Raw genomic sequence first — 19,074 nt, 5'->3', positions numbered from 1 at the left:
AAGGGACATTTCCTGTGGGTACCCAGCCAAAAGGATGGCTGTACTCCAAGGCTTTGTCAATCTTTCAAGGGAGAATTCTCATATGTTCTCAGCTGGGTAGAACCTTTGACAGAAAACAAGGGGATAATATGGATTTATACATTAAAAATATATTTGTTTATGCAAAATAAGGGAATAATTTCAGATATTAATTAAAGCTATTTATTTAGACGCTCTCCTTCTTTACTTAGACTAACTGCAATGTCTTCCAAATTTCAGCCTGAACCCAAGATTCAGTTGGGCTTCAGGCTCCAGAGGTTCACTGAGATCTAATTCCTCTTTGTGGACAGCTGTTATATCCTTGGCACTCTGAAAATCTGGCCATGTATCACAAGACATGTTCAAAATGTCTTTTTTTTTCCATGAAATCGAGCATGGACTTCATGCAACTTCTGCATGGACTCATTTCTGCATGAGTCCATGCAGAAAAAGGCTTTTTAATGTGCTATTCAAAATAATTGAAAAGGAATACCTCTCCAATTTACAATGCTGTCTGAATCTGGTTTTGAAGATATCAGCCTTTGAAAAACAAAATTCTTTCTTTTCACAAAATTGGTAACTCACAAAAGCCAACCAACCAATGAAAATCCTTAATGAATTAAAAATCTTTTGTGAGCAAAGGGACTTGCCCATAGAATAGTAGTATTGTTTTTATCCCCTTTGTTTTACACTAGAGATTACCTTTTATTAGCTTGTGCTAATAGATATTTTGGTGAAAATCCACTGAAGTGAGTGGGTTTTTGACTTTTAAATTAGTATTGGAAATATCCAGTATGTACCTAGAAATTTCACTATGGAAATGGCCATTGGGTTCTTGTTTAGATAAGTCAACAAGATTCATAGAAGCAGAAACAGGGTTAATTTTAAAAACCTCTTAACTATTATCTTTCTCTTGAGAAAATACCTTAGACCGTGCCCTTGGGTACAATAGAGAGTGCTACAATATTACATTGAGAAAACCCTGTATTACTTTATATAACATTTAAAGCCAGTTTTTGTAGATATAAAGGTGTAGCAGAAATTCAGTTAAGGTTGAAATATCCTTTGAAATGTGTCCTTTGAAATGTGTCTTCAGCATTTTTGACTAGCTGTAACATTTAATTTTTTTTAAGACTATAAAAAGATGGTATTTTTCAAATGCCTGAAGTATAGGGGGAAAAATTAAAATGGTTCCCTTTTCAGAAAGCTTTCTCCAGCCTTTTCATTTAGCCTTTTAGAAAGGGCAGGGTTATGCAAACTCAAGATACTAATAACAAAGGACAGCAGAAATGATCTTCCAGAAGGTAAAGAGGGGGATATACTCAGTCCTACACTCTTTACTTAATGAGGTGATTATTTGTTTTTCCCTAAATAGGAAAACATATTCCTGAGAAAAAGCTACATTTTAATATATTGGGTAAAAACTTGACTGACACTCTATAATATTTGAGGAACAGTAACTAAAAACTATAAATGACACATTTTTGCCTTGGACAGATTTTCTACTAGATTACTACAAAATTTGGTGTTTATATTGGAGATTTAAAAATATTTATGTAAGTTTTTTGGGTGAGGAGTCTGAAATGAAAGGGAACAAAAAAAAGCTCTGAAGAGAACACTTGATTGCATAATGGCATGAGTAAGTATCTCAATATTATGCAAATAAGGTTTGCTGTAGGTGACTACAGAATAATTATTCTAGTGCTAAAATCGGTGATGACAGCTGTATTTTTCAGGAATTTGACTGCAAACCTTGTTTCTTGGTGCTGACCTTGTGTAAGTGGTGACTAGTGACACAAAAACTTCACCATTAGGTAAATGTTCCGCTATGGAGAGACTCTAAAGCAATAAATTGTGCCAACACAAGTCCATTTCAGAGATTCTGTAAATTAATAGACTGCTTGAGTAATTGAACAACATGGATAAATGTCCATTTGTGGAAAGTTCTTGAAAAATGATGGCAGCATGAATAAAATCTAAAGAACAAGCAGTGCAGCACAAATAATTTGTGATAGGGTCCAGTGTGAATCTCGAAGTATAATCATTTTATTGCAGAAAAGTCTGTGATGCAAATTCTAATAACAAGAGAAATTAAGCTCCAGTAGTAGACACATGAAGATTAAGCAGGTGGAAACCATAATATGCCAAGGGATATTTTTTTGTTTTCAGAATGCCCACACTCCTAGTAACTGATATTAATCTGTATGCAGGAAAATTGTCTTTGAAAGGATTTCACAGAAAATTTATGTTGCCTTTCTGCTGTCTTTTCTGATATTAGTTACATGCTATATTTTGAAAATAAATAGTCTGTGTGACAGAATATGATTTTTTCAATGTAACAGTAATATGTAGCAGTGACACAATGAAAGTAATGGTTTGATGTTTCCATGTTATTAAACTTCAACTTAGTTCTTAAAAGTTATAAAATACTAAAATTCTCCACATATTTAAAGCCTGAACACTTAAAAAGTATCTTATTGATGAATAGCATCAGTGTATTAGACCTTTTAATCAAATTTAACAAAATGTGGAGAAATTCGAGGAATTAATTTTCTCACATTTTAAATTACTCATAAACATTTTTACTATAAATATTTTGTCGTTTCATAAATTATCTTTTATAACATAGCAATATGAATAGATTTCTTAACCTAGACTAAGTGAATGTTTATGCTTGATAGTCCATACCACTTAGCAAAACTCTAAAATCTCAGAATTTTTTTTTTTTGTGGATAGTCCAAAATATTTTTGCAATATACTCTAGCTTGAATTTATATGTTTTGTTGAACACCCACTTTTCTCAACAGGTTTGCAGCTGTTTAAGGTTGCACTCCTGCCGTGCAGTTCCCCTTGAGCTTCAATTTGTGACATTTGATGAGAACTACAGAGATACTCTTTAGGGATGGATTTCCAGATGCATCTTTTCTTTTGTTACATCTCTAGGTATGTGGAACCAGTCCTGTGAAATGCTGTATTTCAGTGGGATTTGACAGTGCAAGCAGGCTCAGAAGTACCTCCTGAAACAATGGATAAAGTAGAAAACATCAAATTACTCCAGAGTTCCTGTGACTTGTGAGTATGACTCAAGTGTTCTAAAAGAAAAAAAAAAAAAAAAAAAAAAATGCATAGCTTTATAGGTAACACCAGGTTCCCCTGGTGTTAAATCATCAAGGTTCCTTTTATCCAAGTGTTGTGTTTCTACTTATCTCACTATGCTGGTACAGATAAGTTATGCTTTTCCTTATTTTTAGTAGTACTCACCATTTTCCCAGGGTTCACTCAAAATGTCTCAAGTCACTACACCTTATAAAAAATCCTTTAGAATGCTTAATTTTATCTTAATTTTTATCCATATTAAATTAAAAAAAATCTGAAAAAATAACAACGACTTAAAATACTCAAAGATTTATTTTAGTGACAACTAGAGAGTCACAAGGACCTTCATGAATCTGCTTAAGTTTCTCAGGGAGATTTACGTTGTTTTCCTCTGTTTTTCATTTTAAAAGTGCATGCTGTGTGCCAGGAGTAGAGAATTTCTTCCAGTTAATTTTAAAACCTTGAGAAGATTTTTGTTGTTTTCTTTTTAGATGCCTGTAAAACTTTCTGTTAGTCTGGGTACTAGACTAGGTACAGCCATGGGATTGAAAATGAGTTTTGATTATGTACACAAAGTAATGTCATGACACAGGGCTGGTGATTGTTTAGTCTTTGTTATGGTATAAAAAAGGATCACCCTCATCAGTGAACTGATGAACGGGGTAATTCAAGGAAGAATTGACATTGCTTGAGGCCAAAATGGTGAAATGTTCTTCACTAGAATTATAACCACATGAGAGAATTTTGGAGAATGAATAAAGGTCATTTTGTCCATCAAGACATATTCTCTGTAGTAAGCTGTTTTCCCAAGGATGATATCTAATTGTTTCTTGAATGACACTGGTGCTTTTTGCCTCCACAACTTTGTCTGCAGGCTATTCTATTTATTATTCTCTGCATAAAAAGGTGGTTTTTGATATATATATATGCTGAATTTATTTTTCAGTTTCTAGTTAATTTCTCTTGTCCTATAATCTGTGTTGGAATGGAAATAATAACCTGAATTAGCATTTTCTGTGGCAGATAAGAATTTATATGCTTGAAAGGAGACAGTTCTACACTGTCCTTAAAATTAGATGCCCAAATTTACAATCTAGGTAACCACAAGTGCATATCAAATGGTGGCAGGGCTCTCCCTTGAAAGATTTCACATCAGAGTTAGTCTTATTTCTCTGAATGCACTTTACTGATGTTGTTGATGCTTCGTCCCTCATTGACTAAAAACCTGTCCAATACAGAACATCTGATGACACTTGATGTCTCTTTTAACATCAGCTAAAGGGAAGACAAATGTGAGATGTACTTTAAACTTATTTCAACAGGCAGAAAAATGAGAGGCAGTAGCTGGGGACATGAGAGTAAGAGCTCACTAACTCCTCCTTTGCTCTTTTTTCAAACAAACTCTCTCTTACTTTAGTTTTGGAAAATTTAAAGATAAATCAGATTGACTACACTGCCTGACTTTAAACAGTATCAAAGCTGGGTTACTGGCCTTAATGGAGGAGTGCCTAATCTTCCTGGATCTTTACAGTTTTTGCCCAGTACTGGCCAGAGGAGCCAAGCATCTGATTAGACAATTCAGTCACAATATATTCATGTGGAGTTTTTTACTCTGTCAGGCTCCAGAAAAGCATCCAAGACAGTGTTTAGCTGGGTGTAGCATAAACTATTTTAGCAACAACAGCATCATGGTCTGCATGCCACATTTCTTTTTTGTCTGGAGACAGAGAAATCAAAGATTTTTTCCCTCTCGCCATTCCCCATCCAACCACCAGGCCCTAGGTCCATCCATAAATATTCTTCAGTTGCAGATTCCTTACTGGGCTTCAGATGGCCCAAGTCTACAACTCCTCAACAAAAACAAGAAGAAAAATTTGTTTTTCTCCCACTTCTGAGAAACTTCTTGAACTTTTGTACTGCAAATAGACACGATATCATCTCATGTGGCAGACCCTGCTAGCACTCTTCTTCCAGCAGCCTGTGTTTCAGATTAGTTGAGGGTCTGTATTATCAACACCTCCACAGATGTGAGAGCCAGGTTTCATAGCTGATAAGCTGCACATGTTTAGGAAAGAAAAACTGACTGCCATCACTTAAGCAGTGAGATGTTACTGTGTACATTATGTGAAAAACTTTATGGAAATGCGACAAGTGCCTCCAATCTGGCTCTGAGACACTGACCCTCTTTGGAAGGTCTATAAATCAAGTCCTGTTACTCATGGACAGCATTGTTTAAAGGGAGCAAACAGGTGTCAAAGTAGTAATAAAACATGTTTATTTAGGGACTTAAAAAATACCAGGCTTTAGAGAGGACTTTGACATTTCTAGGACTTACTCTTTAGAACAGAATGAACATTATACACCCTTGCTTTCTGCTGGATAAACAGCACTCAAAACAATGTCTTCAATTTGTAAAAAAATTAAAAAAATTTAAAAAGGGAAGAAAAAATCATGACAAGTTTCCAGTACTGAAGGAGAATTCCTTCCCTGACTATAAATGCTTGTATTAACTAGTTTTCCAACATGTATTCAAGATAAGACAGTTTCAAGCTATTTCTGAATAACCATTTTATTGAAGTGATTTCAGACACAAAATCTCTATTGAGACTTTCTTATCCCCCATTGAACAGCAAGAACAATCATGATAATTATTTCAAATCACAGTTAAGTGGGAAGAAAAAAGACCCATGAATATATCCATGGCAGAATTTGTGCTGTCTTCAATACTTTAATTATCTGCTTAACCTAGAACGCTCTGCAAAGCATCTTTGTAATGTATAGGTCACAAAATATTCGTCTGAGCAGTGTGAGTCTTGCATATCAGTGCCCATTTCTGGTCGTGGGAATCTGGCCTTACTTCCTTGCCAGTAATGGGTGTGAACATGGGTTAGAGTTTGTGCCAGAACACGTCTGTGGAACAAATTAGTTACAAGTTATAATGGCATCGACTTTAATTTATGCTGCCATCATAATAGGCCTGTGCTTGATGGGAAGATCCTTTATTGCTTAAAACTGAGGGGGATGATGGACAATCTTAACCAGTGTCTTGAAGGAGTTCTCCTTCAGTACTGGAAACTGAGTTGCACCACACAACCTTCTTTCCCCACCCATACTAAGATGTAGGGAGGCCCAGGTACAAAGTAGTGTACAGATACCTTGTAAGAGCTTTCTCGGTGAAACCATTATCGCTAGGTGTGCAACAAAACTAGTGTAAAAAGAGAGAAAAATTGGATGTATAGGACATTGTTCCCTTGTTTAAAATTGGAAAATAATGTGAGATAACAAGAGTAATTATTTTATTCCAGCTAGCGAAATTCAGTGAAATTAAATTTGCAGAAATTTCTTTGCTGTTGCAAGAAAGAAAGAAAAAAATAAATAAAATGAATTATGAAAAATATAGAATGGATAAAACTGTGTAGTGCATTCCAGCAGAGATTAAATACTCAATGTGATTTTTAAACTTACTTTGTTTTATTAGGCTTCAGGTTACTAGAGACTCTTTTATTAAAAAAAAAAACAAACCAAACCTCTATGAAACTGATTTTGTTTAAGCTCTAAATTAGTATCATAGCATGAGACACATGGTTTTAGCTTATAACTATATTTTCAAGATATCTTTATATTTGCTTAGGAGAGGGTAACTGAATTTCAGTAAATAAATATTTCACATATATCTAGAGGCCATGTTTTTACTGAATATGCATTCTGTTTAGCCATATTAACAAAGTGTGCTTTCACAGGTGTAAAACAGGGTCAGTTATGCTAATAAACCCAGAAATTATTCCCCTGTGAAGACCAAAACACTGCCAGAAGCAAAGAAATTGATAAGATTTAGCCAGAAATTGAATATGACATGTTTTTTGCATCCTAAAGTGATGCATTGACCTTACTTGTTCTTCTTGAAGTCTAAATATTTAGAGTCTCTTCATTCACTTAAATGCAATTCCTTATTTTCTTAAATTTTATTTTGTTTTGAGCTAAAGCTAGAAAGGAGATGCTTCAAAATAAGATATTTTTTTTAGTTTATTCAAGAGAATTGTGATTTTACTGTTTTTAATGGCTGCTTTGTTTCATAAAATACATTTATGCTCTCACATCGGAAGGATTTGTAAGGAGTCACCTCACTTAACAATAATCTTTAACTTTGTATCCTTTTACCTTCAGGTAGGGTGGAATGACTAGTGCAGATTTCAGTCTGCCTAAAATAATTTTCTCTGCTGGATGGAGCAGATTATTACAAGGTAATTTAAAATATATATAGAAAGTGGGGAAAAGTTGTTTACAGCAAATGCATTTGTTAACCCTCTGATAATTGCCTACAGTGTTTTGAAGATGTAAACACAAATATGCCATATGAATGTATGCATGAATTTCATCTAAGAATATCTCAGACTTGTCCTAATAACTAGAAATACATTTTCTAAAGCAAATTGTTATCTGGGAATAAATTGCATGTTGTCTACATCTTTCCTCCCACAGTCACTTGCATATCTCCAGTTGCTCGCTCTTTCTGCTATTCCCCCTTTTTCTCTTTTTTACTTTTATTTTTTAATTTTTTTTTTGAGCAAACACATTTAACAGCTGTGGAAACAAACAGGGCATACTTGGCAAAAGTAGGGACCAGATGCCAAACTCTGCAATGCTTGTTCTCACAGCATCAGGCAGGGCTGCTGCTAACTCCTTGGTGTCACCTCTGCTGGCTTCTTTTCCAGTTTCACTGCTGGCAGGCAGCAGAAGGTGCATCTGGAGATGTTGTCGAGGTCCTGCAGCTGTGGGTCCATCTTGGCTCCTGTGTCCGTATTTCTCTTTTATATTTAAATGTTATTTTTGCATGAAATAACATTAATTACTTGAACATAACTAGCATTTCTCTCAGCATTCATGGAGATGGGAGAGAAAAGAACTTTGTTTTCTGTAGGAGTAGAGGTTTTTCTGTGATTAATTAGTGTCTTGAATTTTGGGGGAGATTGGGCTTGTCTTTAATGGGGTGCAAAAATAGCAGTTGGCACTGCTGATGTGCTCTGAGAATTTGTGTCTGGATGTGATATGGGGTCACATCAGTGTGTGGGGAAAGAGAAGGTGAGTGGGCTGTGAGTTCTGCTGTGGCCTTGTTCACTGTTGGTTTTGCTTTAAATTCCAAGCCACCCTGGAGGGGTCTGGAGAGCAACTAATTCCATATGCTATTAATAGCCTGTAAAATAAATCTGGCATCCCAGACAGAGAGAGGGAGCAAAAGTGGAAGCTGAAGGGAGACTACATTATCCTCGTCAACCAGTGATAGGACACAAGGAAATGAAATGAAGTTGCTTCAGGGGAAGTTGAGATGGGACATCAGGAAAAGGTTTTTCACTGAGAGGGTGGCCAGTCATTGCAGCAGACTCCCTGGGAAAGTGGTTATGGTACCAAGCCTGCCTGAGCTCAGGAAGTGTCTGGACAACTCATTTAGTCAAATAGTTTCGTTCTAGTTAGTCCTGTGAGGAGCAGGGAGTTGGGCTTTGTGACCCCTATGTGTCCTTTGCAAATTCAGATGCTCAATGATTGCATGCCAGCTAGAGTGTGTTGGGGAGCATAGCCTTGGCGAAGACTGGACTCTAAATTCAGATAATGCTTCTGTATGCTTCCTCATTTATACTCACATAAATGGAAGTTTAGATCTTTATGGGTTCAGTTTCATGCTATAATTTGCTATTGTTTTGTGACTAATGCTGGATCTTATTTGGGTGCTAATAATCCTTCTCTATGGAGCGTTTGTTCTGACTGGAAGTCTCTTCTTGTTCCAGAAGTTACTTTCTGTTTTTCTATGGCTCCGGTGTCCATGGGGCATGGCTCTTATTTGCAAATTAGCTCTTCATAGTTAATCCTTGCTGCTCTGTGGCTTTTTATCTTCCTCCCCACACCATCAGCACCAGTCCAGACTTCATCAAAGCATTAGGCTCCCAGACTGCCATATCAACTACTGATACATGAGCAGATATAAATTTCATCACTCTCCTGGGTTGTGGTGGTGGTGGTAGGTTCTGTCTACCACGAGGTGAAGCCCAAAACCTTGCCTTCCCTTCAGGTTTTCAGGTTTAGGGAAAATTTGGAACAAATCTGGGGAAAAATGTGAACATAGAAGGTGTGTTCATCAGATGGGTGAGGAGATGAATATATATACTAGGCTTTGTGGTCAGTGAAGGTATCCAGAAAAAAAAAAAGGATGTAGTGCTGGTTCTGAGGAGACTGAATGGACAGTGGGAAGAGGAGTGTCTGATGATCAAGGGGCTTCCATGGCAGAAGGAATTTAGGGACCCCTGTCCTTGACTTGCCCTTCTCACAGCAGCTATTAACCAGAAATTGGTGTGATTACTGGTCCATACCTATCTGAAAGATTTATCTAAGTCACAAGGCTTTGCATATTTGTTTTCACTGCTAATTTTCATTGTTGCAACATTTCTTACATGTTGTTACATTTCTTTTTGCAGTGAGAATGTGATTATTTTTCCATATGCAATCGTTCAAATTGTCAATTTTACTAAAACTCAGCATCGTTTAAAATCAGAAATGGAAAAATACTATTGCTTCATAGTTAACTTTGATGTGTATTAGTATTCTGTCTTTCCCCAATAAAGCAGCCGAAGTTAACATTGTTCTTTTCAGCAGATATTTCTAGTAATTTCAATGACTTCTTTTGCCTAGCATTTTTTCTTATAGACAGATAGTATAATATGAATTTACTTAGGCAGCACAATTTTGTAATGCATTGTTGAAGGTTTTAGACCATTCTCTATATTTTTCCTGTAAAAGGGAAAACACCTGGTTCTCATATAGTGTTTATGACGTGCATCAGCAAGCTACTACAAAGAACTGAGATGCTGTACAACTTAATATGTACATTTGCTGTCATTTTAGGAGCTGTAAGGTGTTGATTTACAATGCATTTGGTTCCAGGTTAGATCTATAAACTGGGGTAATGAATAGAGGGACCATGTCACCTGGGAGACACAAACTTATTCAGGAATGGGTGATTAAAGAGCAAACAAAATACCACCTTACTATATCGCTAAACTCCAAAGCTGTGAACACTAATCAAAACTGTATTTGAAGTATATTCATTTGTAACTTTTCCTTGAGATAATTTCCATTTAAAAATCTAATTCTTACTTCACAACCAACAAGAAGATTGCCTATAATAAATAAGCCCTTTGCCTAAAATCTGAGGACATAGCTGGTACATATCTCATTGATCCTGCCATGCATTCCCTGCTCCTAGCCCATGGTCAGGTACACGTGGATAACTAAGGATAACAGGAACTGGTGCATGCAGCATCTGTTTTCCTCATGGCCTTGCCTCATTCAACCAAATGAGTTTTTATCAAATATGATAAAATTTTCATGAGATGAGGCAAAAAATTTTAAAGTCTATCTTTTCCTGCTGCTTGTGTGCCAGCTAAAGAGACATACTCATTGATAGGCCATATTCTGGCATGCTTTTTGGAGATTTTTTTTTTTTAAATCAGCTTTAGTTATATTTAGGCATAGGGGCTGATCAGGTATAGGTAGTATCTGTCCTGGAAATTTTACAATAGAAACAGACATGGAACATGCAATGTGTTTGAAATGTCTTTTCATTCTTTAGGAGTTCAAGTTTTGCATTTGTCTTTTTATAGTTGGAGTCATTACAATGAATTTCAGAGTTTGTACATCAGAATTTTTAATCATGATTCAAAAAGTTACACAATGAATAAAAAATAAACACATATTTACACATGAGGAAGAGAATATACAAGCATTTTAGGAATTCTGTTTCAAATGTGAAATATGGTGATACTACAGACCAGTGGTGTCCCCTGTGCACAAATGGGTAACTTGTATATCAACTTATTTGTTCTTGTGCAGCTACTGAATTGTGCATGGCAACAAATGTTTCTAAGATTGAGGGGGAAATAAGAAGCTGTTGTAAACTTCTCAATACATGTCCTTGTCATGACAGAAAACCTGTACACCACAGCAAGCAGTCATGTGGCAGTTCTCAAACAGGAATTTAAGTTATCAAATGATTAAGAATTGAATGCTGAGGAATGTAAGCAGGAAGAGCGGATGTATTGGATGTGAAGCCAGTCATATTTGAGAGCTGAAAGCAATTAACAAAATACCCCAGAAATTGTCCAATACCAATAGAGCAAAACTGTGACAGAGTGTATGGATATGAACAGAAAGAAACAAAACTGTTCAGTGTAACCTTATTAAACTTTTTCTTAGTAGGTTACTGCAATAAAGTTTCAGGTTTTGAAATCAGGATTCATACCTGGGTGGAATGTACAGCAGTTGGACAAAATCCTTAATTTTATGTGAATGCTGTGTGTTTGGTATCTTCTTTACAAATAAATATCAACAGATTAGGATAGAAAATCATTCCTTAAATCACTGTGATTATTTTCTGTAAGTGGAGCATCATCTGGAGAAAGCATGCTGTGTAGTGGCTATAGAGTCTGTCTTGTGTAATTTTTAGATAAATTGCTGCAGCACTCTGTATCCTGGTCACAGACCTGCTATGGTCTATCACAGCAGCTATGCCTTACCCAAGTTAAAAAATTGAGACCAGTGCATCACACTCCAGTGACAGTTCTTCCAGCTACTCGTCCTCTTCTACTACATCTTGGCCCACTGAGTAAGAACGTGCCAAGTTCTCCTTCCTCTGTAATCTGTCTACTGGCCTTTCCTCCATGTGATTGCCATGGAGCAAAATATCACACAATTGAATATATTTATACACACAAATATTGTTTTCAGATTTTTTTATGCTGTTGTGAAGGTTATCTGTGTAAAGGAGAGTGGGAGAAATATTTTTTTATTTACATCACTTATCATTTTGACAGTAACCTGCATTTTTTTACAGAAACCGTACTTGTGATCTTCATCTACAGACAACAAATGAAATTAATTGCATTTATGACTTCCTACCTTTTTTGTCTCTTGGTTGGATTGTGTTCTGCATGGAAATGTGAGAATTCCAGCTGGGGTTTGGTTTTTGTGTGGGCAAAGGCATTCTTAATATTTTGTTTGGACGTTGATTCTTTATACCAGGACAAAGCTGAATATATTCTGCTGTATTTTGCTTATGAAGAGGCATTAATTAGGTATTTTTTCTTCACTGCTTTAGTGGAAACAGCAGATCTGTGAGGTCTATCCTGCTGTCTCAAAATTGGTTAAAGTTATTCAAGCAGCTCAAAGTTCAGAGTGAGGAATTAAAGGATTACCAGACTTTTGTATTCCCCAGAGGCGAGAAAAAACACCAAAACAAACAAACAAAAAAAAAAAAACACAAAAAAAGAAGAAAAGGAAACTCAACAACAACCAATCTTCATTAAACATATCTTGTTTTCTTTGAAATTGAGGTAAAAAAAAAAAATCATTCAATTATTTAAGTTACTGTCCATCTCTGCAGACTTTTAAAATGTTGTTTTGCTCAATGTGAAGTGTATCATGCTCCATAGTTCTTCCAGTTCTATGAGGAGAGGACAATGAACCATTGAAGAAATTGGTGTGACTTCCGGTTGCCATTACTGGGGATCTGCTGGTGGTAAATATCTGGCACTGGCAGAGGGATGATTAAAAATACAGTCAATACAAAGAGAGACTTCTTTCAGAAAATCATGCAAGCTCTGTTATCCACAAAACAGCTTCATGATCACAATAGTAGTAAACAGCTGGCTGTAAAGCATCTTGCTTATTATTAGTGCCACTTTTTCTCTGAGTGTATGATCTGATACAGGTAATGTTCTTAAATGCCATTTCTTTTGCATCATCCTCCAGTGAAAGTATGTTCTGCCACAGGTGAGAGTGATGTGATAGAAAATGACAAGGGAAATTTTAGTCATTACAATAGTGTCCAGTGTCAGAACATTAAACTAATTCATCTTGAATATATTCCATGAGATAATTTTTCATTTTCCGTTCTCCATGTTTCTGTTTTGTACTCACCATGGTCAAGGCAATTGGGTAAAAAAATGCAGGGTCTGTTATGCATGACCCTTGGGTAATGTGGTCCATAATCCTATGTTCTACCTTAAATTCATTTAAATTATTTGTATTAATTGCCAACTTGAATTTCAGGTGACTGCAACCACTGCAAAACAGAAGCTCTGACACAGTGAACTGGAATTTCAATAACTTTGGGGCAGTGTAAAAGAGATATTGAAAGTGCTTGGTGGAAATGCAGAGATTTCTAGGGTCTCCATAAAGTAAGGGAGTTACAGAGATTTTTAGGACAGTATCACTTATGCTCAAGAACAGAGTGAAGACATCCATTAGAGGGCAAGACCATATGATTTGTTGACTTTTCTATTAGTTTTAAAGGTATCTTGTGCTGATGTTTCAAATTAATATCTAAAAGTAGTTCTATATGGTAATCAGTAATGAACCAATGATTACTGTACTGAGATCAACACAGCAGTTGAAACATGGTGGAAGTTGTGGTTGATTTGAAACAAATAGGGGGAAAAAAGCAACTGTTAAGTCTTATTTAAGGACTCTTCAGGAGTGTTACTTCAGGATACGTGTAAATTAGTGGCTAAAATTCTGTTACAGGGTTGATGGGGAAGTAGAAAACTTAGGCATTTGCAATTTAATGTCATATTAAACATTTCTGTACACAGAAAATTGTCTGGCTCATTGGTTTATATTATTTTTCAGAGAATGCAAGTGTATACATTTTTGCACACACCGTGTTACAATTGTATTTGTCCAAAGATAATTTACACTGAAAAAAAAAGCAAAGGAAAATATGTAGCTCACTAAAAATTAACTGTTCTGTAGCATGCAAAATCATACGCTGATATAGACATTTATAGAAATGGGTCTTGTTTTAGTTTTGTATTTCTAAGCCACCTGCTAAAAACTGCAAGTGCATTGAGAACTTTTTCAATTATGAATCTGGGCTGAGATCCTTATTGTTATTATGTTCATACATAGAAAATGCTGCTAGAACTCGTGAGATGTTTTCAGTTTTGTTTTGTTGGGGTTTTTTAATGAGGTGTTTGATGGTTTGCAAAACCATTAGATTTGATTTTTTTTTTTTACTGCATTACTTCTACAGCCTCTTGAAGTGAGTGACTGTACTCAGCTTTTTCATATGCAGTATGAAAGGCAAATGAAAATAAGGGAAATAAGATGTAAGCTGAACTTAAGGTAGCAAGTTTGTTTAAAAACAAAACAAAAACCAACTACTTTCATATCTTTTCAGTTTTCCAAGTATTTTTGCTCTTTTTTTTTTTCCTCTTTTAACAGACATGGAAGCACCAAAAGTTTGGAGATGCAGTTTATATTTTTGGAAGGAATACACTGGTTACAGCTCTTGCATCTTTCAATGTCTTTTGTCTTTCAAAGTGTTTCTGAGTTTGCTTTTCAGACTTTCAGGCTGCGAAACCCAGCAAATGGGAGGTGGCATTGCTGGAGCTGAGGACATGGATAATGATCTGAGAGTATTTTACATTTCCTTTTGGAGACATAACTCAGTAACCAGACCCTACCCTTCCTTCTTGTGGTGAGAATTCCCGAAACACTGTGAGTGGTTTGAATCTGTAATGCTTTTAGTAGAAGACAGTGTGACATGGCAATGTTTCACACAGAGAAAATTCAGAGTGAGGCAAACCTGTTTGAAGCCATTGCATTTTTATCTGTGTTTTCCCTCTGCGTCCCTGTAGGACTGAGATGTTTTATTCTCTGACCAGCAGTAATTTTCAACATCTCAGAGCTAAGACATCCCTCTCCAGGCCCTTCAGAGAAAATGTTTTCCGTCCCTCAGCTCTGATGTCTCTCTTACGGGTGGAGTCCTGGCTCCTCTCTGTCCACCTCTGCCACCATCTCTCCCTGCTTTGAAAGCTTTCTTGGGCTCTCCAGTAATTTTTCCCACTTCTGCATGATCAGCTGGGTCCAGATAAGAGGACAAAATCCTGCTTCCTCCAAGGGTTCTCACCTTCTTGTAACAATTTACTTCCATGCTTCCAGACTCTCGGTTTATCCAGAGTAACATGATGCTGGAAGCAAACAAAAACTCTGGCCTGCTTGTTATGGGTTCAAAGAGTGAAGGTAAAGGATTGCCTCTTCCCATGTTACACTCAACATTCAGGCACTAGTCAGCTCTTCAGTAAAAGATTTTCCTTTAAAATTTGAGCTGCAAATAAAGAAAATAAGGAGGTCTTGTAGAGCAGTAAAAAATGAAAATACTGATAGGTGATTGCTATAAGAAATAATTTTTCCTTTATATCTTAATAACTGTCAAGTTATTTTGTATGTAAATAAGGAAAAATATTCCAAATTCTGGACAACTGACTTGATGTTCAAAATCACCTGTTGTGTCCTTTATCAAATTTTATTAGAAATATTTTTACTTGCAAAAGGATGGAACACAATCAAGGTACTGGCAACTGATTGCTGCAAATTGTTGCTATCTCAAAATAAGAAAAATCACAAATTTGTATTTTGTTTGCAGTTTTTTAGATTATGCAAATAAATGCAAATTATTTACTTTTAAAGATACAGAATTGCAGTGTCTTAGGAATTGTAGACAGGAACTGGAAATTAACTGCATAGATTGAGAAGTTATATCTCCCTTTCTAGCAAGTTATTGGCAGTCTAAATTAGTTTAGAAGTATGATTGGAACTGTACCACTATGAAAACCTTGTGTATGGGGAGTTCTTTGTTTTTCTTTTTTGATTATATATATGTACTAATTATTGTTTAAAGCTAATATCAGAGAAAGAGGGAGAAATTGAAAATATTTATGCAAAAAAGGTTGAGTTTGTCTAGGTTCCATTTTCAAAAGCAACTTACAAGAAATATTCATATAACTTTATACATTTTAACAGTAGATTTTGAGAAAGAAATCAAAATCTTTCCATCTTGTTTCCTTGTCCCTTATTCATCTCTGTGCTCCCAGTTTCTTCTTACAGCTTTTTATTACAGTTGACTATTTTTGGAATTGATTGAGGAAGTCCTTTTATTATTATACATTACTTAGTATCTCAGTTTTGTCTACTTTACATAATGATAAAGTAGTTTAGAAATTCAGAAACATCAGTAAATCAAAGTAAGCAAATAATGCTGTATAAGAAATGGGGAAAATGTTAGGAATTTTAAATAGTTGTTTTTACAGAGAGTGGGAGTGAAAAGTTGTGACATGATTTTCTTCTGCAATGATGAAGAACTGATATTGGGCATACAAATACTGTATGATGAATGCTTTCTGTTCAAAATTCTGGTCTGGAACTCTGAGCCTTGCATGTTTAGTAAAACTGGAGTTAAACAGATGCCAAGGAATCAGGAAACATGACTGCATCTAGATCACAAACATTTCTAGGTCAAAAAATGGACTGTATCTTCAGAAAAGAAATGTCATGTATTAAGAGTCCTTCGCAATCCCTGAAAAGGCTGTAAGCATTCAAAGGATTTGTATCCTTGGATACTTTCCACTTCCTTTTCATTTGCTGTATGCTGTTCTTCTGAACACCTCAAAGTAGCTTATAAATAATGAATTAAGCCTTACAGAAAGTTCTATTTTGTATAGACAGTGTTGCAGCCCATTTGCTAGGAAGCAAAGTGAAACAGAGGAAGAGAACACTGGCACTACTGCTTAAGAGGTAGAAAGAGAATGGAAAAATTAGGAATTTGATGACCATTTGCCATGACCACATGACAACTGGTTTTCTTTAACTATCTTTCAGTAATCAAATAAGTAGCATTACCTCTCCTTCCTCCCCAAAAATCACTTAATAACATTTGCTACGTATGCTTTCACAACCCAGCCCATGTTTTGATCTGTAAATGTATGTGGAAAATAATATTTGAACATTCTTTTAAATTATTAAATGCTCTGCTTGTCTGTTATATTCATGTTGATCATTAGCTACTAAAATCTGCGTATCTGTGTATCAGGTATGTGCTTGGGAGAGAACAACATTTCATTTATTCTTTTTATGTTCATAATTGTACTCTTCTGAAGAGATAGCTGAAAATGCAGCATATGGTTTGGGTGAAAGCAGTTGATCTGACTATTTTTAAAAGATGAAATTCCACAACTTTTTGTTCTAGTTTTTTGTGAACTGGAACATATCTTATATTTGAATGTTAAAGAATTTTTTATATAATTGGACTATTTGTTTCAATTTTTTTTTTCTTAACACTGTGGGACATAATTAACTGCTATTTAATGATGAAAATATTTGAAATGTTTATGGACAGTTCTGTGATTTCATTATGGGTGCAATAAGTATTCATAGATTATGACAAATTTCTGTTGTTCCTATTTTTAATGAAATAACCCTCAGTGATGTTTTTTGCTTGTGTTTTTTTAAATTTATGTTGGAGGGACTTATCTAAAACTGTTGGATTTTTTCTTTAAATTGTTGCAAGAGTCCTTGAAAAAGGACTCTTGAAAACAAATCAGTATAGTGAATTCTGCCCATTCAATGAGTAATATATTAGGCCATAGATTTTTCTGAAACAGGAGATTTTGATAATTCAGGCACCATCTTTGTTACTCTGTTCTGAGATTTTGATATTGCAAAAGGTGTGTGCTGCAGCACTTTTAAAGTATTTTATTTGCATTTCAATCAAAACCAATGTTCTTTCTACGTGCCATTAGCTACTTCTCCTGATGTAAAAGTGGGAACAAGATAACATTTATCTTCATTGCAGTGAATGGTCAAAGAGACAAAGCATGAGGGTAGATGTAAATCCTGATCCCCTCCATGGATCACTTAACACTCAGTGCTCCTAAGCCCTGCTTTTGTTCCTTTATTTGCACACATAACATGTGCTTTTCCCACTTGGAATTTGGCTTTGTGTTTTTCAGTGTAGACAATCAGCAAAGAGCTAAAACCTCCTGTGAGCTCCATGTGCCATTATGATAAGAGCCAACAAACCCTTTCCAATACCTTACCATGGCACATTTGTGAGAGGTAATTCAATAAGTAAACTCCTCTCCAGTTGGTGTAGAACAGTGAGAGAGTTTATGCCATTGAGTTTCAAAAGTGCAGGCTTAGGGCCTACGAATTTTTGAAGATGTTAGGGGGTGTATTTTTTTTAATCCCTCTATTTGTAGACTTCTTCCCAATCAGGATGTGCAAACCACCAAGAAATAGTTTACAATGTTATCAAAAAAACCCCTTTAAAACTCTAAGATCCTGTTCTCATGCTAAGTATTTTAGTACCATTAAAAGTTACTATTTTCAACAGATGAAATGGGGTTGATTTCTATTAGAAAGGACTTCCTTTTCTGTCTTCAATTTCTATCCTAACAGGTCAAAAGATATCAGTCTTTGACTTGTCACAGGTGCAGGACTGCATATTGCCATTTCTGGGCTTCAGGCCAGTGTAAATTTCCAAGTAGAGGGAAAAGTGAATGTTTTTCAGGCAGTCTGGCCGTTATGGTTGCTCTTTTGTTTGTTTTCTAATTTTATTAATTCTTGCTTGTCTCAGTTATTTGCATTCCAGTTATTGGTTGATAAAACTTTGAAAGACTTAAGGTAAAGCAGAAAAGTTTATGTGATAAAATTAATTTTATTCTTTGGCACTGATCAATAGTGGGAACAAAAAGTTCATAAATTAATATCTGTATGCACAGAACTGACAAAAAATGCAGTTTTGTTGTTCAATTTCATTTATTTCCTGGATTGTCTCACCCATGCTAATAGTTCTTATAAATTTGCATTTATTTCCTCTCTGTATTACTTAAAGGAGAGTATGCTAATATTTTCTCCTCTTCTCCTACCACTTGTATTATTCAAGCACAATGTGTCCCATTTGTACTTAGCTTTTTAGCTACATGGTGATTTTTATTTTTAGCCAAATTTGACTGCATCAAATAATTTATGTGATTAAATAAAATTTTTTAAATAAATATTTCTTTTTTGTGTGAGTGTGTGTGAGTGTGCATTTTTTGGGGGAACAGCCCCCAAATGTTTTACGTTTATCACTCT

At 35.4% G+C, this 19,074-nt stretch overlaps 1 long non-coding RNA gene across 7 annotated transcripts in view; it reads left to right on the top strand.

Moving 5' to 3' along the window:
- The window catches only part of LOC135294981 (uncharacterized), a 166,498-nt gene that overhangs the window by 108,634 nt on the left and 38,790 nt on the right, over positions 1-19,074 (top strand). For 5 of the 7 annotated variants that reach the window (XR_010357020.1, XR_010357021.1, XR_010357023.1 and 2 more), the window contains 2 exons: positions 2,962-3,090; positions 7,279-7,355. This is a non-coding gene — a long non-coding RNA (uncharacterized LOC135294981). Of the gene's footprint in view, positions 1-2,961; positions 3,091-7,278; positions 7,356-11,992; positions 13,705-19,074 lie in introns of those variants that run through there. The other 2 variants (XR_010357022.1, XR_010357025.1) reach the window with 2 other exon arrangements.

Source organism: Passer domesticus, chromosome 2, assembly GCF_036417665.1.
Source record: "Passer domesticus isolate bPasDom1 chromosome 2, bPasDom1.hap1, whole genome shotgun sequence".
NCBI lineage: Eukaryota > Metazoa > Chordata > Aves > Passeriformes > Passeridae > Passer > Passer domesticus.
Note: the sequence above shows the minus strand (reverse complement) of the source record. Positions and strands in the feature narration are given on the sequence as shown.